This window comes from Mesocricetus auratus, unplaced genomic scaffold (assembly GCF_017639785.1).
Source record: "Mesocricetus auratus isolate SY011 unplaced genomic scaffold, BCM_Maur_2.0 Super-Scaffold_100008, whole genome shotgun sequence".
In the NCBI taxonomy this organism is placed as follows: domain Eukaryota; kingdom Metazoa; phylum Chordata; class Mammalia; order Rodentia; family Cricetidae; genus Mesocricetus; species Mesocricetus auratus.
This window is the reverse complement of record NW_024429192.1, coordinates 59,464,722-59,490,228: the sequence shown is the minus strand read 5'-3', so window position 1 is coordinate 59,490,228 and position 25,507 is coordinate 59,464,722. Positions and strand designations below refer to the sequence as shown.

The 25,507-nt window shown below is 45.9% G+C and overlaps 1 long non-coding RNA gene across 2 annotated transcripts; it reads right to left on the bottom strand.

The window, feature by feature from the left end:
- LOC106021237 lies at positions 1-25,424 on the bottom strand. 2 transcript variants are annotated; one of them, XR_005878958.1, is made up of 3 exons: positions 24,259-25,424; positions 6,022-6,144; positions 1-298 (listed from the first exon to the last, which is right to left on the bottom strand). It is a non-coding gene; the product is annotated as an uncharacterized LOC106021237 (long non-coding RNA). The 2 variants fall into 2 exon arrangements; XR_005878959.1 differs by lacking the exon at positions 24,259-25,424 and adding an exon at positions 6,804-7,016.
- Between the last annotated feature and the right edge of the window lie 83 nt (positions 25,425-25,507).

Sequence of the window (25,507 nt, the reverse complement as noted above, 5' to 3'; positions counted from 1 at the left end):
TCTGTTTCTTGGTTGTGTTTATTGTGAGCCCATTACATTTAGTTACACCATGACAAGGCCCCTCCTTCTTTAGTGGCAAACCATTTTTAGAAGGGTGTGGAACTGAATTTGTGTGCAAAGAAAGCCATTGATTTTGGACTTTTAGGAAGCCTGGATGTGGCAGTCAGTACATTTTGCCTGGGGTTTCTTCTTCTTTCCTTCAATACAGTTCTTCTGAATTCTAAAGCCCTTCAGTGTTCAGAACCGGTTTATCAGCTGCCCTGCCCTCCACTCCTGGCAGAATCTGGGACTCTATGGACTGTGAGAAAAGCAAAAGTGGATCACAGGTTTTGAATCAAATAAGCATGGTGTGTCTCCTTAATTCTCCTCTGCTGCCGGGAGATGCTTCCTAGCCCTGACCCCAAGCTGTTTCCAACGAAAACTTGTGTCGTTCTGGGAGGTGGAGTGTGTTCGGTTTGGAACCCACTAAATGTCTATTTAGCGTTCATGCTATCTTTCATAACCTCTTACTATATATCTTTCCATGGGAGTTGGCTTTCTGTTTTAATCTCTAGCATACACCAGTACAAGAGTCAGGAACACAGCTCTGTCATTGGGATCTCAGCCAGGCCCCGGGCTCCCAGGCAACAGCCTGAGACAAAGCTTGCTTGTTAAATCTGGGGTGATGGGTAAAGTTCCAGGAAAGTAAGAGTGAGGCTAAAAGGGAGACCATGTGGTAATGAAAATACAAGGCCTTGCCTTCCCAAGCAGCCTGGAGCTTCTTCAGCAAACCCAGCTGCTTGCTCAGACCCAGGAGGCTGCGTGGGAGGCCTGGATAGCGAAGACTTGACTCAGAGGGGCTCCCTCAGGATGCTGGCTCTAACACCCTGTCAGAGACCTCAAGAGAGTGAAGCCAGCTCTGTAGCGGGATTTAGAAGCCTGGAGACAGTGTCAAGGGCCAAAATTGTAGCTACTGAGTTTAGAAATAATTTTTGTATAAAAAACTATTTTTAATAAAAAAATGACTGAGCTAAATGTATGTCAACAATTGCTCCAGTAAAAACTATTTTTTTAGATATCTTATGAGTGTTTGCATGGGTACCACATGTGTGTCCGGTGCCCATGGAAGTTAGAAGGCATTGAATCACCTAGAATTGGAGTTATGGATTGCTAGGAGCCACAATGTGAGGTTGAGAACCCAACTGGGGTCCTGGGAAAGGACAACAAGTGCTCTTAACAGCTGAGCCATCTCCACCCTGGCTTTAGAGTTCTTAACTGACTTTTATTTGTCAATCCTAGAATTAGATGGCACCTTTGACCATAAAAGAGAGTAAGCGATGCTGATCAGAAGAAACGATTTGTCTTAATTTAAAAAGATTATGTGTGTGTACGTGCCAGCATTTAAAAAGATTGTGTGACATGTAAGTGTGTGTGCCACAGAACACTTTTGGAAGTTAGAGGACACCTTTTTGGAGTTGGTTCTCTCCTTCCATCTTTATGTGGGTTTCAGGGTTCGAACTCAGATAGCTCAAGTACCTTTACTCACTGAGCCATCTTGCAGGCTCTCATTCCAAGAGGTTGGTTTAAGAGAGAGAAGGGCTGAAAAGAAACAAAACAGAATCAAACCCCCAAAGGCAGGTAGTCACTTCAAAGTCACTTTCATTGTAAGAAACAAGGACAGAGGCAAACAGGAAACTGGTCAGGTTATTTCAAGTTACCTCTTTTGCATAAGGAATTGGACGGAACAATCACTGTCACGTGACTGAAACTGGCTGTTATGTCCGTAATCTTGGTTGCGTGGAAGATCAGATGCATGACTTAGTCTCAGGTTTGCCACTCTGTTTTGATGTACAGATTTGTGTAGAAGCTTAGTCAGAAACAGGGCCTCCTGAAATTTCTAGTTACCAAAAGTGGCATCCAGTGCCTAATCCTGAAATGGGAATGCCCAAACTATCCTGGCAGATGTTAGACAAGACATAAAAAGGTTGAGAAATTGGGCACGCTGGAGTAGATACTCAACTTGGGACTAGAAGAAACCAGGAAGTATGTGTGAGAGGTGGGCCCAGAGGACACGTGATTATCGAAGGCCATCAGGAATGTTTGGGAGAGAGTGGCAGGCATATTTGTAAGTAGGAGAAATGGTCACAGAGTGGGGTTTATTACTATTGGTAAATATGGAAAGCCATTTATTTGAATTGAGCTCATGCCCAGCGGGACAAGAATGAAAACGGGTCACACACCAGAGTTCTACATCCCCAAGATGTTTATCTGGCCTTCTAGGAAAGCAGGGTTAGAGATAACAGCCAAGGGTTCAGAACAGGTCACTTTCAAGGGGAGTCACAATGAAGTTCCCTTAGCCCAGACCCCTTCAGAAACAGCGTGGCCTAAGCTGGGGTACAGAGGGCTGTGGAGCACGTGCCAGGCCCAGAGTTTGACCTCTGTCAACATGCATGCAACTGGTGATGATCAACTGGGCATTTTATTGTTCCATATCTCTGTCCCTCTGAAAAGCAACTTAGATATGCCCAGTCTGATTTTTGCTTTTTGTTTGAGTTTTTTAAAGCCCAACTCTATCTGTGAAGCCTGTTTTAGCCCAGCCTTTCAGAGGTCTTATTCTTTTATGAGAGTCAGTATTGCCCAATTCCAGAATTGAAAATAAACACAATTAAGGTCTTTAACTGTTGTAAATTTTACTGTGACAATATCCATGGTGATGATGGCCTTCTCCCTGCACCAGTAACTGAAGCCAGGGGGTGTCTGGCACTTACTTACCAGTTGATAGGAAGTCACTATTACTGTAATGGCTAGCAAGATCAGAGTTCAGCCAAGAAGGCTTGACCACAGGCATTGTGGAGATGACAAACAGAGCTCTGAGCTCCCAGGCACACGGTAAGTGGGCAAATCCACTGTAATGGTTACTGCTTCAGAGTTACCTTGACTGGCTTAGGAGTCACCTGGGAGACACACCTCTGTGTGTGTGTGTATGTGTGGTAGTGAGAGAGAGAGAGAGAGAGAGAGAGAGAATGTATGTGTGAGCATGTCTGTGTGTGTGTGTGTGGGGGGTATTTTCAAACAGCTTTACCCAAGGAGGGAAGACACACCCTGAGTAGGTGCAGCTCCATCTGGTTTCAGCCCCAGATGGAATAAAAAGCAGGAAAGAATGTCAGTCCTTGTGGATGGAAGTTTCTGTCCTGCCTGGTCCCGCAGCCATTTAGTCCCAAACAAGTACACAAAGGCTTGTATTAATTATAAACTGTTTGACTTATAGCTTGGGCTTCTTATTGGCTAGCTCTCTCAATTATTAACCCATTTCTATTAATCTGTGTGTTTCCACATGATCTTGGCTTACTGGTGATGGCTTCTTGCTTTCTCGGCAGCTACATGGCATCTTCTTGAGGCTCACTCTCTGCACTCCTCTTCCCAGCATTCTCCTAGTCTGGTAGCCCTGCCTATACTTCCTGCCTGACTACATCCTGCCTGTCCATTGGTCAAAACAGCTTTATTCATCAACCAGTAAGAGAAACATATTCACAGCATTCAGAAGGACATCCCCCATCAAGTCCTCTGCTCTCTGCTTCCCGGCTTTCTCAGAAGTGAAGAGTCCCTGCTTCATGTTTCTGCTTCCGGAGCTCTGCTTTGTCCTCAAGAGGGACTGAACCCTCTTAAGCTGAGTCAAAACAAACCCTTCTTCCTTTAAGTTCTTTTTTGTCAAGTATTTTGTCATTACACAGCAACAAGAGAAGTAATGAAGAGAAGACTCTCAACAAAGACACTCACTGTTTACTTCTATGGTCAAACAGGCATGAATGGGACAGCAGGGGGTGGAGCACCCCAAATTAAAGCCACCATCCCTCACTTGATGTTTTAGCCTGGGCCACTCTCCATAATTGGGCCACACTGACTATGAGTTAGCTACAGGAAAAAGAACCTGGTGGTGTTGTGGCAAGAGTGCAATGATCACCCCTGCCCATGCCTTTCCCCACCTTCCTTCCAAGCTTGGGCATGTAGCCATTTACCTGGGGGATCAGATACTGAGAAGAAGGGGACACCAAGGCATCTCAAGGGCTGTTGGACACAGTCTGCAAGTTAAAACTGATAACTATGACTCCACCAATCACTTGCTGCTCCTATTAGATTGGGAATGACCGGGGCCAGGGACTCAGTGAAGTACTGCCTGGCTCACACTGAAGAGAGAAGAGCCTGGGGGCTGTCAAGAGTAAGGAGGAGCTGGGCATGGTGGTACACGCCTTAATCCCAGCAGAGGCTGGTGGATCTCGGAGTTCCAGGCCAGCTAGAACTACACAGACAGACCCTGTCTTGCCCCACTACTTCTCCACACCCCAAAAAGAGTGAGGAAGACTTCCCTCTAAGGGCACAAGACATTACAGGAGAAGTGTTGCTGAGAGTGTTCTTGCAAGGTCCCGCTGCTTCAGCTCCAAATAAACACACAGACGCTATATTAATTATGAAACTGTTGGCCGGTGACTAGGGCTTCATACTGGCTTGCTCTGTCTTAGTTATTAACCCATTTCTATTAATCCATGTATTTCCACGTGGTCTTGTCTTACCGGAGAATGTCAGGACCTTCTGTCTTTGGAGGGCTCTCTCTGCCTACCTTTCCCAATATTCTCCTTGTCCTAGTCCCGCCTCTCTTCCTGCCTCATTGGCCAGACAGTGTTTTATTTACCAACCAATAAGAGAAACATATATACAGAAGGACATCTCCCACCAGAAAGGGATGCCAAGGGGGCATGAGGCTTCCACTAGAGCAGTAAAACAAGGAGAATTAATTTTTAGAACATCTTACAGTGTTAGCTTTGTACCAGTGTGACAGAATACCTAGCAGAGCAACTTAAGGGAAGAAAGGCTAATTGTGGGTCACAGCTGGAGGCTGCTCTGTGCATCCATCATGGCCAGAAGAGAAGAGCGGAGTAGTGCGTGTCATATGGATGGTAGGAAGAGAAGTGAGAAACACAGGACCCAGTATGACCATCAGCAGAACCTTCCCAATCTTCCAGTTCCTGTCTGACATCCCCCAAAATAGTGGGGAACAGGGGTTCAACACATGGGCCTGTGGGAGACATCTAATACCTAAACCACAGCTTTTCACTCATGTCCATCTCATGATATAAAATGTATTCAGTCCAACCTGAGTCTCCATAGCCTTTTGTTTTGTTTTTGTTTTTTGAGACAGGGTTTCTCTGAGTAGCCTTGGCTGCCATGGAATATAAACCAGGCTGGCCTTGAACTCACAGAGATCCACCTGCTTCTGTCTGTTGTGGAATATTATTTTAACTGTGTAAAGGTGTGTTGCGTTTTTTTTTCCTGCTGCCTTTGTTAACAATGCTAGATTTGTTTGATTAAATAATATTAACCTGGGGTCAGGAGGTTGAGTCAGCAACTAGCTGACAGGAAGTGGTGGGAAAGAACTATGTGTAGCAAGGCTCATTAGTGGGGGTTAAGCAGAAGGACACCCCTCTTCCCGGAGGAGTGAGAAAAGGAGGAGAGGAGGATGGCAGGGGCCAGCTGCCCCACCACACAACCAGCCACAGAGTAAGAAGAAAAGTATATAGAGAAACATAAAAGCCCAGAGGCTAAAGGTAGACAGGATAATCTAAGTTAAGAAAAGCTGGCTAGAAATAAGCTAAGCTAAGACTGGGCACTCATAAGTAAAAATAAGTCTCAGTGTATTTACTTGGGAAAAGAAAAAACCTGACAACATCTGTCTTCCAAGTTCTGGGATTAAAGGTGTGCACCACCACATCTGGGGAGTCCCTATAGTCTTAACAGCTAGAGCACTTCTCAGAGCTCAAGTTTAATTCTTTAAGATTCAAGGCAAATCCCAAGGCATGAGGCTCTATAAAAACTAAAATCAAGCTATGTGCTTCCAATATACAATGAGACAAAGTATACATTCCTATTCAAAAGGGAGAATAGCAAGGAAAGATTGGGTCAAAGGAAGACCAAAACCCAGCAGGAAGAGCAAGAATCCTCTTACCTCCACATTCAGCATCCAGGTCAACTCTGCCCCTAAGGCCTTACCATTTGCAATGCACACAGACTCCTTGGGTGAGCATCACTCATTGTCTGTGGCAGTCCATGGTCTTGACATCTCTAGTATCCTTGAGCTGTCCAAGTGGGTGCTGGGAACTGAGCCTGGATCCTCTGGAAAAGCCAACAGTGCTCTTAACTAATGATCCATCTCTCCAGCCCCTATTGTTCACACTGTAATTGTCACCCTGGTTTTTCAAGCTCCCACCAGAATTACCCAGTAAGCTCTGCTTAGGACATTCTAGACTTTCACTAACCCGCATCTCATTTTCTTCTGGCATAGCAGTTCCAAAGCTCTCAGAACCACAAGGTCAGGTTTGGTCGCAGCCACATCCCCACTCCTGATACCAATTTTCTTTTTTTTTAAAGATTTATTTATTTATTTAACATACAGTATTTTGCCTGCATGTATGTCTGCAGGCCCGAAGAGGGCACCAGGTCTCATTATAGTTGATTGTGAGCCACCATGTGGTCGCTGGGATTTCAACTCAGGATCTTTGGAAGAGCAGTCAGTGCTGTTAACCTCTGAGCCATCTCTCCAGCCCCCTGATACCAATTTTCAATGAGTTGCTTTTACATCACTAAGGCAAAACACAGAATTTAAAACTGAATTGAGAAAAGGTTTATTTTTGGTTCACAGTTTCAGAGGCTTCAATCCATCATGGCAAGGAAGGAGTTAAAAGAGCAGCTCAAGACATGATCAACAGGAAGCAGAGAGAAGAGCGGACTGGTGACCTGTTATAACTTTCAAAGGCACATCCCCAGTGACTTACCCCTTCAGCTAGATCCACCTTCCAAAGTTCCCACAACCTCCTAAAATGGAGACCAAGTGTTCAAAACACGAGCCTGTGAGGGACAGCTCATAATCAAACCACAACACTTAGTTTCATCAGCAATCTTCATTTTTCCAAATTTCCTAGAATAGAATCCTGTTAAGAGAAGCTTTTCCTTGTGAGGAGCCTTCCTGCCTGCCTGGTTCTAGATCGGCATCAGTCCCAAATAAACACACAGGAGGCTATATTAATTATGAAGCTCTTGGCCTTGCTTGTTTCTTACTAGCTAGCTCTGACTTAAGTAATTACCCCATAATTGTTAATCTAAGTATGTTTCTTACCGGAGAATAGTTCCAGGCTCCTACCCCAATGGCGTTACATCTCGACTCTCTTGTGTTTCTCCTACCCAGAGTCCTCCTGGACTCCTAGTCCCTCCTATCTAGATTCCCTATTGGCCAGACAGTACTTTATTGACAAATGCACAGGCAAATAACAGGACTTCCCCAACAGAATCCTACTTTAAATGAGGCAACATAGCCAGGCAGAGGTGGCTCACACCTTAATTCCCAGCTCTTTGGAGGCAGAGACAGGAAGATTTCTGAGTCCAAGGCCAGCCTGGTCTACAAAGTGAGCTCCAAGATAGTCAGGGTTACAAAGAAACCCTGTCTCAAAAATAAATAAATAATAAATAAATAAATAAATTAGATAGGTAGGTAGGTAGGTAGGTAGATAGATAGATAGATAGATAGATAGATAGATAGATAGATAGATAGACAGAGAGACAATGAAGAGAATCCTATTTCTGGGCAGTTTTCCAGGATGCAGAGTGCAGATTCTGCAAGAGGCTGAACCTTCAGAAAGTTGAATGTTCGAAATTCAAAAGAGTAAAGCCATCCAGAGATGGGACAGGGGAGCGAGACTCTCATGTCATGTCAACAAACGTTTGTACAGTGTCACCTATGTGCAAAGAGCTGTGTCAAGTACCAGGGATACCAAAATGAATCCAGTCTAGTCCCTGAGGTCTGGGAGCTGCCAGACAAACAGTCAAGAAGCAGCTGTGGTAGACTTTAAACTAGGATACAGGTCATCTCTAGATGCTCTCAGAATTGGGGATGTTGATATTTACTCATGGTTGGGTAACCCTGACCTTTGAGTTGTTTCCCCAGGAAGAGAGAAATCATCTGATCCCACAAGACTACACCCACAAGACTCGGATGACTGCTACCTGCCAAAGACTGCAGGCCTGGGCCAGTGCTGTGGGAGTCCAGCAGTCTGGATGGCTGATGCTCCACTGTCCAGTTGGTAACCTCCTCAAACTCGTCATGATGAAAATGTACTTCAGGGCATACCATATGTTAATCCTGAGTTCCTTTTATTTATTTTTAGATGAAACAAAAAATGTTTGGTCTGTTTTTGTTTTTTGTTTTTGAGACAGGGTCTCTCTGCATAGTCCTGGCTGTCCTGGAACTCACTATATAGGCCAGGCTGTCCGTGAACTCACAGAGATCCTCCTGCCTTTGCCTCCCAAGTTCTGGGATTAAAGGTATGCATTAGTACCATTGTGCGCAGTTTATTTTTTAAGTAAAAAAATTAAATTTATTTTATGTGCATGGCTGTTTCACTTACATGTATACCTATATACCATATGAGTGCCTGGTAGCCCTAAAAAGAACGTTTGGTCCCCTGGAACTGGAGTTACAGACATTTGTGAGCCACCATGTGGGTGCCAGTCCTCTGAGGAGCAGTAAGTACTCCTAACTAAAATTCCAGCTTCTCCAGCCCCCTTCATTTCTTTAATGTGTGTGAGTGTGTGTGTGTGTGTGTGTGTGTGTGTGTGTGTGTGTATGTCAGTGTCTATGTGTGTGTGCATGAGCATGCACTGGTATGTGTGTGCACAGGCATGCACACATGAGTGAAGGCTCTCACAGAAGTCACATGTGTTGGAGCCCCTAGAGCTGGAGTGATACTTGGTTGAGAGCTGCCTTGATGTTGTTTCTGGGAATCGAACTTGGTTCCTGTGGAAGAACAGCCAGTGCTCTTAACCACTGAGCCATCTCTCCAGCCTGAGTCACAGTTGTTATTGGATGTACTTGATGTTATCAGAGTACTTTTTTGTTATTTTAATTATAAAAATGCTAAATGCCTTGATGACAAATCCCAGAAGAAGCATAAGATAAAAAACTGCCCCTCAGTGTCTCCCTTTACCAACCAGAATAAATAACACAAAGTTTCCTTGTGATTACTTCTAGAAATTTCCTAGCAAATGTTTCTGGACATATGTATACAGATGCATGTGGCTACATAGGCATGCAGTTGGACATATCAGATCTTCCATTTTCTTGTCTTATTTAAAAGTGCCCATTACAGATCTTTCCCATCAGCCTGGGTAATGACTGCAAAGATATATTTCACTGCATGAGTGTACTATAATTTAGCTAATTACCCATTCGCCATTTGGTAGCTATTTATATTTTTTTGATAATACTATGTTGTAGCGAACATAATTATATACCCAGCACTGGGCAGTTCTACAAGTAAATCAGATGATGGACTTCTAAAAGTAGAACTATAAGGCTTAATTTTGGAAGATGCAGCCAAATGGCTGTGTGCCTCCCTCCATTTATTTGAAACTACTAGTATATAAACATGCAGGTTCTCTTATATCTAGGACTACCCTTGGGGCTAGGCCCCAGGCTGCAGGAAGTGCATTTGTAACTCCTCTGGCTGGATGAGCCTGTACCCCGCCCCGACTCAACCATGCCCTAGGTGTCCTGTACTCTGGATTTTTTTCCAGAAATGCCACAAGTCAACTTCTACCTGTGCCTCTTCTGAGATTCATCCTCCTGAGTATATGTGGCTGGCACACTCACTCAGGGAGGCCCCAGGCAGCCAAGGGTTAACCAGATGGCATGGCCATGGTGGGCTGTATACCCCCAAAAGAGACAAAGATAGGTATAACCTTCGACTGGACGTTCACTAACCACTGAAGCGACTACTGATACTTGAGGGCATGTCATTTGTCTAAAATGTTCAGCATACTGTTGTAGAATATTATTTTAAGGTGTGTTCCACTTGTTTATGCTGTGGAACATTTGTTTTAATGATGCAAAGATGTGTTGCATTCTTTTATGCTGCACTTGTTTAACTCTGTGAAGCTGTGTTACTTTGCCTGCCTAAAACACCTGATTGGTCTAATAAAGAGCTGAACGGCCAGTTGCAAGGCAGGAGAAAGGATAGGCGGGGCTGGCAGGCGGAGAGAATAAATAGGAAAAGAAATTAGGGAGGAAAGGATTAAGGAGCAAGTAAAGAAAGGGCCAGTCACTCAGCTGCATAGACAGACATGGAGTAAGAGTGAAAGTAAGATATACAGAAGTAAGACAATGAAAAAGCCCAGAGGCAAAAATAGACGGGATAATTTAGGTTAAGAAAAGCTGGCTAGAAACTAGCCAAGCTGAGGCCGGGCTTTTATAAATATAAGAATTAAAATTCCATGTGTGATTTATTTGGGTGGAGGACCCCCCTAAAGAACCAAAAGAAAAAAGAGAGCAAAGAATAAAATACACTACCAACAACAGCATACACTGTTGGCTGTTTTTTAATTAGGCTATTAGCTCAGTATGTAACCTCATTATTTCCCAGTTAATGGAGAGCTCCACCCTCTGGCCAGTTTGGTTCATTGCAGTTTCTCTGAAATAAGGGAACCTGCTGGGAAGGGATGCTGGGCTCATTACAGACCCTCCTGTCCACACCTGGGTATTTGGCTCTTAGGAACCTGAAAAGGCACCAGGAAAGATTTAAAAAAATAAAAAGGAAATAACTGTAAGCAATCTTCAGTATTACTCATGCCTATCTGTCTAAAGGCCCAGGGGAAAGAGTGGGCAAGATCCTCACAGCAACTGGGTGCTGTTTTCCCTTGACCCTGAGAAGGTCAGGTCACCTGCACCCAAGGAGGATGATGGATTCCCCAGGATCTTGTCCCTGTGATGTAGGTGCAGGGGATAAATCCTTCCCACAGAGAACATAAGACCAGTGTGGAACAGAAAGGGAAGACTGGGGTCCTCAGTGCCCCTCCCCCTCCATGTTCATGCCCTCAGGACCAAGGGCAAGAAGGGAACATGTGCTTCTTACCCCCATTTACTTCAAGAAGAAGAAACTCTGAGGAGAACTGAAAAGACTGACCGCCCCTCTTCTGAAATGGTCCCCGAGGCCTGCACAGGAGGGATGTGGTAGAAATGTTCTCTGTGGCTGCACCCCGTAGATGCTTATGCCCTGCACCTTGATCAATTGGGAGCTTCTGTGTTAGCTACCATCCAAGTGGAAGAAACTTCTCTGAGGCGGTCTGAGCGCTGCACTATCTATGTGTATGGGGATATAAATATAGTGGGCAGTTTGATACTATGCCCATTCAGCAAAATAAGAGTAGTAGATTTGCCTTGGGTGGGGGCCGGGGAGGTTATGAGCTCCCTAACCACTGGTTCTTAGCTAGATTTACAGTAGGAGGCATGCCTCCTCCTGTGGAGCAGACCTTAAATGCCCTCAGGAAGCAACTGGTTACCCCCTGGCCATGTGTTAGTTCTACTGCTGTGTTCCCGGGCATGTCTTGTGACAGCCACTGTTGTAGCTCACAGAGGTCACAGCAGCAATACTGCTGATGGCTCCCCACCCCAAGCAGCTTGCAGGGCACCTTCTGGTACTATGAAATGTAGCCAGCAGAGAGGAAGCATCATGGTCAGAACCAACTGTTTTGTGTCTCGGCTGTGTTTATTTCAGCTGTGACCCTGTCAAGATGGGATGCCACTCCATGGCTGCTGTACTTTTCCTGGGAAGAGGTTTCACACTGTTCTGTCAGCTTGTCCGATCACCTTACAAGACAGATTGGAACCAAGATAATGGTCAGTGATTTGTAAAGACCACACCTCCATCAGAACTATTCAGTTATGTTTAACCCTTGTTCTCTATTTAAAGCTATACCTCAAGTCAATACCCAAGAGAGTAGACTAACCCTGGGTCCCCATTTGTCCTTCTTCCCAATGTGGTCACGATGAATAAACATGTTGCTTTTCACTGTTGTTTATCTCTCTAGCTGGCTCATTGGGGGCAGGTAGCTGAGTGTAGCTTGCTGGGTCTGACCCTAGAAAACTCACAGGATCAATAATGTTCCTTAGGTGGCTGCACAGCTGTCACCTTAGGGTTTCCTGTTGGCTCCTCGGTGAAAAATCCCTTCTGTCAGCTCTGGCTTTGGCTAAGATCTGGACAGACACTTTGGCTTTTTTCTCAGAACAACTTTGCCCTGTTGGATTCCTTTCAAATTAGGGGTAAGGTCTACACCTGTCTTAGTTTGGGCTTTTATTGCTGTGAAGAGACACCAGGACTATGGCAACTCTTATAAAGGAAAGCATTAAATTGAGGTGGCAGCTTACAGTTTCAGAGATTCGGTTCACTGTCATCATGGTGGGTAGCATGGTGGCGTGCAGGCAGACTGTGGTGCTGGAGTTGAGAGTCCTACGTCTCAACTCAGAGGCAACAGGAAGTGGACTGGCTGTCACACCCAGAGAAGCTTGAGCAAAACAGACCTCAAAACCCGCCCCATAGTGACACATTTCCTCCAACAAGCCCACACCTCCTAATAGTGCCACTCTGCTTGGGGGCCATTTTCTTTCAAACCTCCACAGTGCCTATGCCAGACACTGTGTAATGGAGCCTGAGGGTGGCAGCGAGGACAGTGCAGTGTCCAAGTAAGTCTTTTTTTTTTTTTAAGGAAAACATGTTCACTTTAATGAGTCACACCCAGCTGTAAACAAGTCACCATGGGAGCCCCACCCCCTGTCCCAGGCCATACAGTCTGAAATGAAACGACTGGGTGCATGAGGATCATCAGGGGAGGTGCCAAGCAAGGCAGCGAGCTCTTGAGTTTCTGTGAGGCCCAGAGTGGGAGGGTCAGACAGAAGGGCTAGGCATCTGGAAGACTCCAGACAACCCAAAGGGCCAGGAGGCTCACAAACGTCCTGCTGGCAGCAGGCCTCCCTGTGCTCTGGGTCTTAGTGGATGGTAGGGCGGCATAGCTGATCAATGGAGTCATGCTTTCATAGATGCATTTCCCAAATATCCACAAAAATGCCTGCTGCATGCCTGGGTTGCAGAGACTATCTCCTCAGATGCTGTCTGGTTGGCTCTCAAGCCCTTCATATAACTCCAGCCTACCTGTTCGGAAATGTGCTGGAGTCTGAAACCAACTATGGCGGCCCTGGCCACATCTCCCATGGCTCTGCTCTCTGCTTCTGGGCTTCCCTCTGTATCCTGCTCAGCCCGCCTCCACTTCTAGGTTCCAGTTCTTAGCTCTTTAGAACTATGGGCTGGAGGGCTTTTGTTTCTCAGTCTGCTATGTATTCAGTGCTGGCTATGGTCTGTGTTTCATAAATATGATTTTTTTTCTATTTTCAGCACCTACAGTCAGTAGTTAGAACCCCCCATCGAGGTAGTCAATACAGATTTGTTGAAAGAATGCATATGTAGATGTTAGGATTTTAATATGTATTGAGCAACAGCTGGCTTTCAAAAGTCCTTCAAGTCTCTTTTTAATTACGCATGCATGCATGTGTGCAAGCAGGCCACAGCTCTAGTATGGAGGTCAGAGGACAGCTGGCAGGTTCTCTCCTTCTATTCCATGGGTTCCAGGGATCAAACTCAGGTCATTAGGCTTGGAGGCAAGCAAGCACCCTTGACCACCAAATCTATTTTTAATTAAAAAGTAATCCACCAAGAAGTCGAACCTAAACACCCCCACCTTCGTAAGTGGCTGGACACTGGCTTGCTTCCAGTGGATAGAATATGGTTGTTTAAAACAGAAACGTCTGGGCCGGTATATTATGAATTAGTAATATAGTTCTTTCCATGTTCAAGGGCTTGACTTTTATCCTCAGCTTTGAAAAAAAAGTGAGAAGTGGAAAGGAGGATGAGGAAGAGCAGAAATGAGGAAGAGATTTCAGTGCCTATGCCGGGCAGATGCACCCTTAAGCAAATGGTCAGTGTCAACACCATCAGCTATAATGATAATGTGTACCATTGCAATAACACATGATATTCTTTACCCTTGCCAACAAAAGAAAAAAGAGAGGACGTTACCGTTTCTTTATGAGGCCATCAGAAGAGCCACTTGAGGGACAGTTACAGAATGCTTGGTGGGTAGTCTTCAAAACTATCCTGATCTTAAGGACCAACTCAAGCCTGAGAAACTGACACAGAGAGAGGGCTCTGAAAGTCATAATGTTTATAGGCAGTGTGCTATCCAAGAGTAGATCCTGGAACAGGAAAGGGATATCAGTGAGAAAACTGATGAAACCTAGATTAAGCCTGGAATTTAGTTACCAGTGGTGGGCCAGAGTTAGTGTCACACCTTTGGCAAGTACATAATGGTTCTTTGTAAAGAATGTTACCACCAGCAGAAACTAAGTAAGGAGTACATGGGGACTCATCTCTGCAATCTTCCTCCTTTTCTCTCCCTCCCCCCTTCCTTTCTTCCTTCCTTTGGTCCTTTGTTTGTTTAATAAGATAGAGTCTCCTGTGTTACAGACTGGTCACAAAGTTGCTATGCAGCCGAGGATAGCCTTGAACCTGTCATACACCACCCTCCTTCACCTGCAGGTGTCAGGTGTGTGCCGCCGCACTGACTACACAGGGCTGGGCACAGAAGACGGCCTTCGTGCCCACCAAGCAAGCACTCTGCCAACTGAGTCACAGCCCCAACACCACCTCTGCAAACTTCCTACAAATATGAAATTATTTCAAACCAAAAGCTTATTGAAAGAGCAAAAGAGGAGCCAGTGTTCGGCTGAGCCGTAGATGACATGCTTGGTATGTCTGAGGTCAAGCCCTAATAATATTCTTTAGAGTATAAATAATATATTCTGTCGCCCTATTCAGAAATAATAGCTGCCGGGAGTTTGGCGCCTAATATTACTCATCCATTTAAAAGTTTATAATTTTGGATATTATACCATTTTCTTCTTAAAACTAAAAATAAAATGTGGAAGCAGAAGTATAAATTAGTGGGAGAACACTTGCCTGACACATATGAGGCCCCGGGTTTGGTCCCGAACACTGTCAAAATAAAATATTTTTTAAAATTAAAGAATACAATTTTAATAACCACAGTGTAGTGCCCCTCCTCATCCATTGTTCTGCCGCGTGATACATCAAGTGTATCTCGGGCGACCTTCCTGTTCTCACACACTTTGACATTGGTCTTCTCAATGGCTGCACAGGGTTCCTTGGTGGATGCTGTATTAGTCTGGACTTGTTTGGTAGTCAGAGACTAAATGCCAACTTGAACAAGTTCAGGCAGGAAGGGACCCGACATCAAGGTGAGTGGGAAGGCAGCTGGCTAGGCCTGAGGACACTGAGGCAGGGCGGGATTCCCGCATAGCATTCCTGTTTGCAGGCCCTCTGCACCTCTTGGCCTCAGCCCTTCCTGTTCTCCTGGCTGCTCAGTCCGCTGCGTTTGTTTGAGTTCACAGGGCAGGAACACGTGGCCTCTGGGCCCACGCCACATCTTTAGATTGGCTCTTGTCGTAGTTAGGGTTTCTATCGCTGTTAAGAGACACCGTGACCACGGCAACTCTTAGAAAGGAAAACATTTAACTGTGGTGGCTGCTTACAGTTCAGAGGCTTAGCCAGCGATTGCCATGGCCGGAAGTGACGCAGCATGCAGGCAGACATGGTGCCAGAGAGGTAGCTGAGAGTTCTACATCTTGATCCACAGGCAACAGGAAGTGGTCTCGGGCTCTGGGCATGGCTTGAGCATATGTGAGACCTCAAAGCAGGCACACCTCCTCAATAAGACCACACCTACTCCGTCACGCCTCTGAGCAGTGCAGCTCCCTTTTGGGGCCATTGTCTTTCAAAGCACCACAGCTCTCTATCTCAATTCTAGCTGTGAACTTTTAGAGAGACTGAGTGGCCTGCTGGGGGACCAGTGGACACACCAAACTAACCCACCGCGGGCCAGGAAGGCAGGCTTCTAACAGGAGCCACGTGAAGACGGTTGGGGACTAGAGAGGGTCTGGCTGCGTGAAAGATGGCCCCAGAAAAGGACGGTGGAGTTGGGGTTTGGATAACTGGCTTAAGCACCCCATTAGTGGGTCACTTTCAGCTCTTCACTGTAATGTTGCCTCACACAGCCACCTGGACGCACCATTGTTAAAGCATTGTGGTCTGTAGGCTGGAGTCCTAGAACCGATTTGCTGAGCCCGCAAGAACTGGGCCTGCTTTACTTTAAGCGGTGATCGCAGTTTCCACTCTTGCCAGCTGTGTGAGGCTGTTGCCTCTTCATTCTCTCTCCAGCACTTTTCAATGTTCAATGATCTGGTTGAGAAAAAAAATCAGTTTGTATTTTTTAAATGATTCCTAGGGTAATTGAGTATGCTTTTCTCTGATGTTTCTTACCCACTCATTTTTTCTTTCTTTTTTTTTTTTGTGTGTGTGATTTCTCTACCCCTGTGTAACTGTTTCCAATAAGATTCTTTTTCTTCTCATTATTCCTATGTAGGAATTCAAATTCTGTGGATTTTTTTTTTTTTTTTTTTTTTTTTTTACAAGACAGGGTTTCTCTGTGTTGTTTTGGAGGCTGTCGGTCCAGCCCGGCCTCGAACTCACAGAGATCCGCCTGCCTCTGCCTCCCGAGTGCTGGGATTAAAGGCATGCGCCACCACAGCCCGGCCAAATTCTGTGGGTTTTTATCACTTATCTTTTATATATGTTGTCAGAGGTTGATATCAGTTACCTTGCTCTATCATTCCCCAGTTTAGTGCGTGCATGCGTGTGTGTGTGTGTGTGTGCGTGTATGTGTGCGTGTGCGTGTGTGTGGTGTATGTGTATGAATGGTATGCATGTGTGTGCACTTGGGTGTATAGGGAGTGTGCGTCAGTGGAGCTGGGGGGGGGTGTTGGGTATCCTCCTCCCTATTACTCTCTACTGCATTCCCTTGAGGCAGAGTCTCTCACTGAACCGGAAATGCATCATTTTCCCACTAGGCTCTTGGACTCTGTTTCTTCTTTTACCCCTGCTTAATTTTGCTTGTTTTCTCTTTCAAGTCAACTGATCAAATTTCTCTTCCTTTTGTCTCCAGGTTGCACTGAGTTCTAGATAAATAGGTTGGGGAGAAATCTTTTATAATGTTGCTTTCCTTTGCAGGGCAGTATATCACCTCATTCTTCAATCCATCTATCATGTCTCTCAATAAAGACAGCTTTCATTATAATAAATGTACATTTTCTTTTCATTTAGTTTTTATTTATAATCATAAACTTAGCTCTGCAATCCAGATAGACTCGAGGGGAATTAGGAAAACACGGGCCCTGAAGAAGTGCCATGAGAGCTCAGAGATTACAAGTATTGTGAGCAGATGGTGATGGGGGGGTGTTCTCCTGAGGGAATGGTCTGCTGCTTGAGACACACACATCAGAAAAATAAGTGCTGTCCACAGTCAGCAATGGTGACCTTCTTGCTGGTCTTGCTGTTTCTGGACCCAAAATGCTTCATGACTTCCACAATGCTCCTTCCCTGGTTCATTTCCCCAAAGACCCAGGCTTGTCATCCAGCCACTCAGGCTTGGCAGTGTAGACAAAAAACTGAGAACCATTTGTGTTTGGTCCAGCATTTTCCATGGACAAGATACCAGGACCTGGATGCTTTAGGATGAAGTTCTATCCATGAATTTCTCCCCATAGATGGATTTGCCACCAGTGCCACCATGGTGTGTGAAGTTGTTGCCCTGGCAGAAGAATCCTGGAATAATTCTATGAAAGGAGGAATCCTTGTAACCAAATTCTTTGTCTCCAGAGCTCGGGGCAGAAAACTCCTGCTCTCTTTGGAACTCAGTCTGTAAACATCATGAAGGAAACACTACAGTGTCAAAGAACACAGTGGGGTAGACCACAGCACATCCATGCAGGGGACAGGGCCATCCTCAAAGCCTATGATTTCTTATCTCCAGATTCTTCATGATTTTTTCACTGTTGTATTATGCTTTCTTTACCATTGTGTGTGTGTGTGGTTTTTTTTTGTTGTTTTTTTTTTTTTTTTTTTGGTTTTTTGAGACAGGGTTTCTCTGTGGCTTTGGAGACTGTCCTGGAACTAGCTCTTATAGGCCAGGCTGGTCTTGAACTCACAGAGATCCTCCTGCCTCTGCCTCCCGAGTGCTGGGATTAAAGGCGTGCGCCACCAACGCCCGGCTACCATTGTGTTTTTTAACTGAGAAAGCTTTTAATTTTGTCTTGTAGCCAACCAACTTACTAAACTCCACTATTATTTTATAATAGTTTTATGCTAATTATCCTAAATATTCTAGATTACTAATAAAAGATCAAAGAAAGCTTCCCAGAGCCTTCAGTCTGCCTCAGGATGTGACCGCCCACCATATTAAATGGGGGTAACCCAGAGATGCTTTGGGTGAGGGACCTCTGCACAGATACATGTGCTTGGTGTAGTTCTGTAATCTTAAGGATGCACTTAGCTGAGCATGATGGCACACACCATAATCCCAACAGCTGAGGGATAAAACCAGGAAGAATAGAAGTCCAAAGTCATCCTAGGCTACACAGTGATTTTTGTATCCATCGTGGGCCACAAGAAATCCTGTCTCAAAACAAACAAAAACAGTCACCCGGTCAAGCTGCCATGGCTTTGAGTGAGACAGACGTCATTACAAGCATATCAAATTCAGGAAAGCATCCCCAGTCTCTCTTGAGACTCTTTTGTTTCTACTGGCCCTTCCTCTTAATTTGCCCACTAGCCTGGGCTACAGCCCGTTTCCAGCTCACAGCTGGCATCCTCTCCAGAGTCAGGGCCTTTTCAAGTCATTGTCTTTGTCTATGTCTCTAGGCCCCCTTCTGAGCTGCCCCAGAGGATGATCCCAACAGCCACCACCTGGTGACCTGGCCCTTGCCTGCCTGCCTTCTCCATGGTCCCCTGCAGTGCTGGACCAAGCAGCATGCACAGAGCTGGGTCACTCACCTAAACTTCTTTTCAAAATAACGAGTTGGAGGAAAGGCGACCTGTCACCTGCATTTGGGTGCTGAGGTGGCCACTGTTTCTGTTGTGCCCTCTCCTTGGCCTCAACCTGAAGAACAGCTCTCTCTTCATGGCCCTGTTACTAAGGACACAAGACTCTGTTGCAGATGAACGTATTTTCAAATGGACTCAGAAGGAAGTTCAAGGCCAATGTTATTGGTGTTTGGCAGTGAAAACAGCCAGTGGCATGGACAGTTGCCAGAGGAAGGCGCTGGATAACAGCAAGAGAAGTTAGGCCTTCTGGGTGAGAGGCAAAGAAAGGGGTGAGGCTTGGCAGTGGGAGTCTGAGCAGCTGCAAGGGACAGAGAGGAAAGAGAGGGACAGGAACAGGGGGGGAAGAGGGAGAGGATGGGGGAGGAGGGAGACAAAGTCCAGGGTTGGGACAAGCAGGTTCGGATTTTAGCAGTGTCTGGAAAGGGGAGATGGAAAAAGTTAGAAGACAGAAAGTGTTCGAGCTTAACAGCAAGGTCTGTGTTTGTCCCCCCACAGGTAGTGAGCACCTGGAGGGCAGTGACCGCTGAGACCTCAGGGCACAGACGGGGTGTAGAGTAAGCACTGCCACGTCCAGGCTTGGCTTGAGACCAACTCTCCTCCCTTTGGCCTATCTAAGGCCCTTCACTGCCATTCTCAAAAAGATGACAATTCCAGAGAAGAGTCTGTTTCAAGTTAGTCTCAGGGTCCAACTGGGGAGTCAGAACACTTTGAGTGGGTATTTTAGTAACGTTATCCACACATATAAAACATCTACTATGTGCAAACACATAACACCATAAAATTCATCAAACTACTGATATTAAGAATGGCTTTCAGGAGGCAGAGGCAGGTGGATCTCTGTGAATTTGAGGCCAGCCTGGTCTACAGAGCGAGTTCTAGGACAGCCTCCAAAGCAATACAGAGAAACCCTGTCTCGAAAAAACCAAAAATAAATAAATAAATAATGGCTTACCTATGTATCCCAGTTTGAACATGGAATGACCCATACAAGGGAGAAATTTAAAACATGTAATGTGTATATGTGTGTGTGTGTGTGTGTGTGTGTGTGTGTGTGTGTATGTGTGTGCACATGTGCTCATGTGCATGTTTGAGGTTAGAAACAGCTTTCTGGAGAGTCAGCACTCTTCTTTCACTATATGGGTTCCAGGAACTGAACTCAGGCTACTGTGTTTGGTGACAAGTGCCCTTACCTGCTGAGCTGTCTCACCGGGCCCAAGAATTTTATTAGTTTATTTATTCATTTGTTTATTTATTTGTTTCCCATGGTTGAAAATTGAAGTCAACCCTCAGATGTTCTGGGTAAGCCCTCTCCAATGGAGAAATTCTTAAGGATTTGGCTAACGTGTCTGAGATATCTCAACAATTCTACTCTGTGAAGGAGGGCAGCTGGTAACAGTCCTTGAATATTAGGAGACCAAAATCAACACAGCATTGTCTAAGATTTTTATTTATTTCTTACTCTTATTTAATTCTTGGTCTTATGAGACATGGTCTCACTATGCAGACCAGGCTGGTCTGGAACTTACAGAAATCCAGCTGCCTCTGCCTTCTGAGTGTTGGGATTAAATGTGTCTACCATTACACCTGGCTCTATTTTTTATTTTGAATTGTTGGGGCTGGGGGAAGCAGGTAGTGGGGTAGCAGGAGTGGCAGTGCCCTCAGAGGCCAGAAGAGGGCATCAGATCCTCCTAAGTCAGTGTTACACATAGTTGTGAGTTACCAGACATACACGCTGGGAACCAAACTCTGGTCCTCTGCAGGAGCACAATGCACTCTTAAGATGTGTTGACTTGGGGGCTGGAGTGTCAGCACATGTTATGTTACATGGCAAAAAGATAAGAAACAGAAGGAGACAAAGGTATCGCTGTACACACACAAACATAGTTATAAGGAAAGAAGGAGAGAATACTCATGACTCATGACAACTACAGACTTAGCAACCGGTCACATTTGTGACCATCACCCATCACCAGTTCCATCTTCCCCTAGGCCTCAGGAAGCATGTCAACTCTCTCAGCTCTCACCCCGGCCTTCTTTTCTGGAGACCAATCCAGTCACTAATTTAATCCATCTTAATTTCCCACTGAGTTTAGCCACTTGAATCTTAGCATGGCGATGCTAAAAGATGCCCCAAGGGATTCTCAGAAGTCCAGGAATCCTGTGCAAAGCTCCCAACGCATTTAAAACTCTTCCTTGGGTTGTGCTTCCTGGTCATGCTCAGGGTACCCATTCTATTCGGGCTAGTTACTGGGCTAACTTGTGTCCACATATGCCTGCCTGGCAGGGTGAGCTACAGACAGAGCCAAGTCCTTCACCATCTTTTTTTTTTTTTAAGTATATCCCACAGCAGCAGCATCAACCCTTGATTCTCTGCTTGCCAGAGGGTTAAATTCACAGGCAGTTTAAGCTTAAAACAAACAGCAACTAAGTCGAACTTTGCCCATTCAATGACGAACACACAGACATCCAGAAGCTTAATGCTGTATTTTATCGGTAGGTGGCTTTCCTGTCACACTCATGTGGAAACTTTCATTCCCAGCTAAGGCATCGGGAGGAAACACATTAAGCCTGGAAGAGATTTTCCTGGGCAGTTATTATATCCTGCTGGGAAGTTAGAGGACTCCCGGGCATCTGGCAGAGCACTGTCTGGGGAGGGCTCGTGGGCTGGCAGAGCTGCAGGAGCCTCGACACTGGCTAAGGTAAGAGAAAGTAGAGCTGTCTGTCGAAGGGAAGCCCTGAGCCTCCAGGGCTGCTTAGGACAGGGACAAAGGTTCAGGACGAGTAGACAGGCTCTCAGAAAGACGTCCTGGCAACTCCAAAAGAAAGACTCAGTAGCTTTGCAATTTGATAGATGGAAAAATCAGGTTCTGACTCTGGTACCAACAGCAGAAATGAAAGGAATATGCACTCATTTAGAAAACAGATTAATTGAAATTAACATAAGTTTGTACCTTGTTCTTAAATTTTACTATGGTATATTCAATATTCACTTTAAAAAATAGACCTAGAAGTACAATGAAATCAGATTTAAGCATTGAGAATCAAGTCCCGTGCACTATACTTCAAGGCATGGTGGTATATACTATAGTTCCTGAAATCAGAAGGCTGAAGTAGGAAGATCCTGAGTTCAAGGGCGGCCAGTATTATACAGTGAGATCTTGTCTCAAAAGAAAAAAGTCAATGTGGTCAATTAGGTTAGTTAGTACCAAAACTGGCCACTCTGTCAGAATCACTGTAACACATTTCCGTGTAACCAAGGAACTGCAGAGACTGATGAACTGAGTCTCTATTCCAAATGCCTCTCACATTGGGACTATGGGGTTGAGGTAGGGGTCAGCAGTATTGCGTGCTCAGCATGAAGAAGGCCCTGAGATCACTGCCCAGCATCCTCCTGCAGCTGTAAAACAGGGAAGGTCTCAGATTGCTAGGACGGTGGCAGATAGAGGGGTGTGATACGCGGTAGGCGCTTGGCACAGTGATACCCCCCCCCCCAGTGTTACTGCTTATTGAAAATGCTAAGTGTTATGGAAAGAAGGCTCTCCTCACTGGTTCACCGAATTTCAAAAACAGCACAGTTCTGAGGACGTAGTAGCTTAGAGTGCCGGCTGAAGGAACTTTACGGTCTGCTGTTTGGAGTGTGGTGGTAGGAGCTCAGAGCCACACAGTTTTTATTATATATTTGTACTGGTTTCTTTTCAGAGAGTCCAGTAAAGCCTGGGATGGGGCACACACCTGTAACCCTAGCACTCACAAGACTTAGACAAGAGGAATGCTGGTTCCAGGCCAGCCTGGGCCCTGGAGTTAGAACTCAAGAAAAAAATTCAGTGACTCCAAAAGAGCTTTGCTTAGATTTAAAAACGATTTGCCCCCAACTCCACAAAATGCTAGTCAGGAGACAGGAAAAGGTGCATGTGTGTGTGTGGGGGGGGGGGCAGTATTTTAGTGGTAGAGCACTTACCTTAAGTGCTCAAGGCCTTGGGCTGGATTTCCAGAACTGAAATTCCTTTAAAAGCCCAGATACCCAAACCCGAGTCGGAAGGGAGCTGTGTGTATGTGCTCCTTGCTTGATTCCCTCCCCCCAACTCCCATCAGCCACACTGCTTGCTTTCACTCGGGATGGGAAGCCCCCTCCAGGTCTTTTTGGCAACAGCCTCTTTGACCAACTGTCAAGGTCTCTCCCCAACATACCCCCTGCCGAACCCCACACCTTGATTCAGAAACAGATTCATCGGCCTTTTTATCTTCACTACAATTATGGAACAGGCTACTTGGTCTTGGTACTTACAAAATTCATAAAATTAATGTGTGTGTGTGTGTGTTCAGGCATTCAAATACCTCTACACTTGTGTAGAGGTCAGAGATTAACTTTTGAGAGTCTCACCTCTACCATGAGGCAGGACCTCTGTTTAATTTCTGTTTCTGAGCAGTATATTCCTACCTAGCTGTTCCAAGAGCTTCTAGAAAATTTCCCGACTCTGCTGGCCATCTTGATAAGAGGAGTACCGGGATTACAGAAGTGTAACCACATTCGACTTTTTATGTGGGTTTGAACTTGGTCATCCTGTGTGCATGGCTTTGGCTTTTGCCCAACGGTGCCATCTCCCCAGGCTTCCAGTTTAAAAGAAAAATCCAGTTGCGTCAAAGCAGAAAGTCTGGGGTCTGGGGTAGCAGATGGCACCAATGCTTTCTAGACCCATCAGATCCCATCGGAGTTGCTCACACCTTTCGGTACTTGGGAGGGGGCTAAGGGCTGAGTTCTCCACTACCAGCAGCGAGCAGAGGCCCACATGACTGGCTGTAACCCGAGTAGGGCAGGGTCCAGAAAGGGGAAGGATGGATATTAACTAAAGGCCCGCATGGGACAAACAGGGAGGTACCAGATGATGAGAACCTGATTCAGCAGGGGGCTTAGATGTTGCAGTTTTTCTGAGTTTTTATCTTTCAGAAAACTGATTCTTCTATGCAACTTCCGAGTTTGTATCTCAGTAGGACCCCTGATGACTCAGCTCAGAATCCCTAAATGGCAAAGATTTTTCCCCCTCCCAAACCTATGTTGGTTATTTGCAACAGCGCCCTCTGGGGGTTCAGGTGAAATGCACAGCTGCTAAAGGGCCTGTCCCAGGCTCTGCGTCTGGGCAGTGAGGTGCAGGAGGGAGATGGAATCTTAGCACAAGTCTTGCTAGAGTGACCTGGTTTCCTTTCTGCTTCAAGTGTTCAGAGTTACAGACTTTTCTCCAGCTCCCAAGCAGGAAGACTTGAGATGGGGCGGAGCTCAGTCTTACTCTGACCTACTCAAAGGCTTTTTCCTGGGAGTCACCATTTCCTGCTTGTCTCAGTCATTAGTGATGCCCTCGAGGGAAGGGAATTTTGGAAAAGAAGGCATTAAATCTCATACCCAACAAACCGGTTCTTCATTAGCAGAGTCGGAAGGTCTGTTGAGAGGCCTGAAACAGGACTAGAACGCCTCTTCGGAGCGGCCATTTTCGTCATCCGCGTCATCCCCTGCCCCCCTCCCCACCCACGTGGGAGGACGGAGAGAGAAAGGGTGTGCTATTGAGTTGGTCACGTTGCTCACTACCACCGATTCCATGGGCACTGCCATTTCAGGAAGTACACACGACTCACTTCAGTACTGCTGAGGGGATAATGAGGGGCAGACTGTGTCTCAGGGGAGTAATATTGATCAGAGAGATGGCCCAGAAGGTGATGACTCTTTCACACTTGCAAGCTTATCCAGCGGGTTGCTGCAGCGATCCCACAGAGCTGTGACAGGGACCTAGTGAAGCCCAGAGGTGCAGGTACAGCTGAGGCAGGGGCTTCTCAGGTTACACACCCGCAAAGCTCGGCTGGAAAAATTCCGAAGCCAGCCACTAGGGGTGTCTAAGGTCATGTCAAAGAGGTCAATTATTGGGTCTTCTGTATATCTTATACATACTTCTCAGTCCCAAGTCCCAAGTCAGAATCTCCGGTTCTCCTAGATGGGAATATTCTCTTCCAGCAGAGCATAACCCTCAAAATGTAACCTGGTGACACACCATGCTATAATGATTGTAAGATTACAGTTTTCTTTTTGTTTTCATTTTTTGAGACAGGTTTCCCGGTGTAGCCCTGGCTGTCCTGGAACTCACTCTGTCTATCCGTCTCTCCCGAGGGCTGGGATTAAAGGCGTGCACCACCACGCCTGAATTATTGTACAGGGATTTATTGTTATGGGTTATGGAACCATCTACTAAGAGCCATTCTGAGTCGCTGAAAACCACTGTCTTGAGTCTGTGAAACGGGCACGGCAAACCAAGGCGTTCTCTTTTCAGGGTTCTCACGGTCTTCAGTGCCAAACGGGGTGTGGTGGGGGCATAGAAAAGGAACATCCAGGGACGGAGACAGCAGGTTTCTTTAAAGCCTCGCCCCCTCCCCATCGCCCCGGTACTTCCCTTGGACGGTCCCCTCCCTAGCCAGTCCCTTTCCGTGCAGTCCCTATGTCATTTGTCTAAATATAGCTCCATCACTAACAGAGCCTGGTATCTTCTCTCAGCCTGTTTCTCATTCTGGAAACAGGTGTCTCGTGGTAGTGGGGTGTGAGGCGAGTCCCCGCCGACTATACGCAGATGTGTCCTACTGTTGAAACCTTGGGAAGCTGCCATACG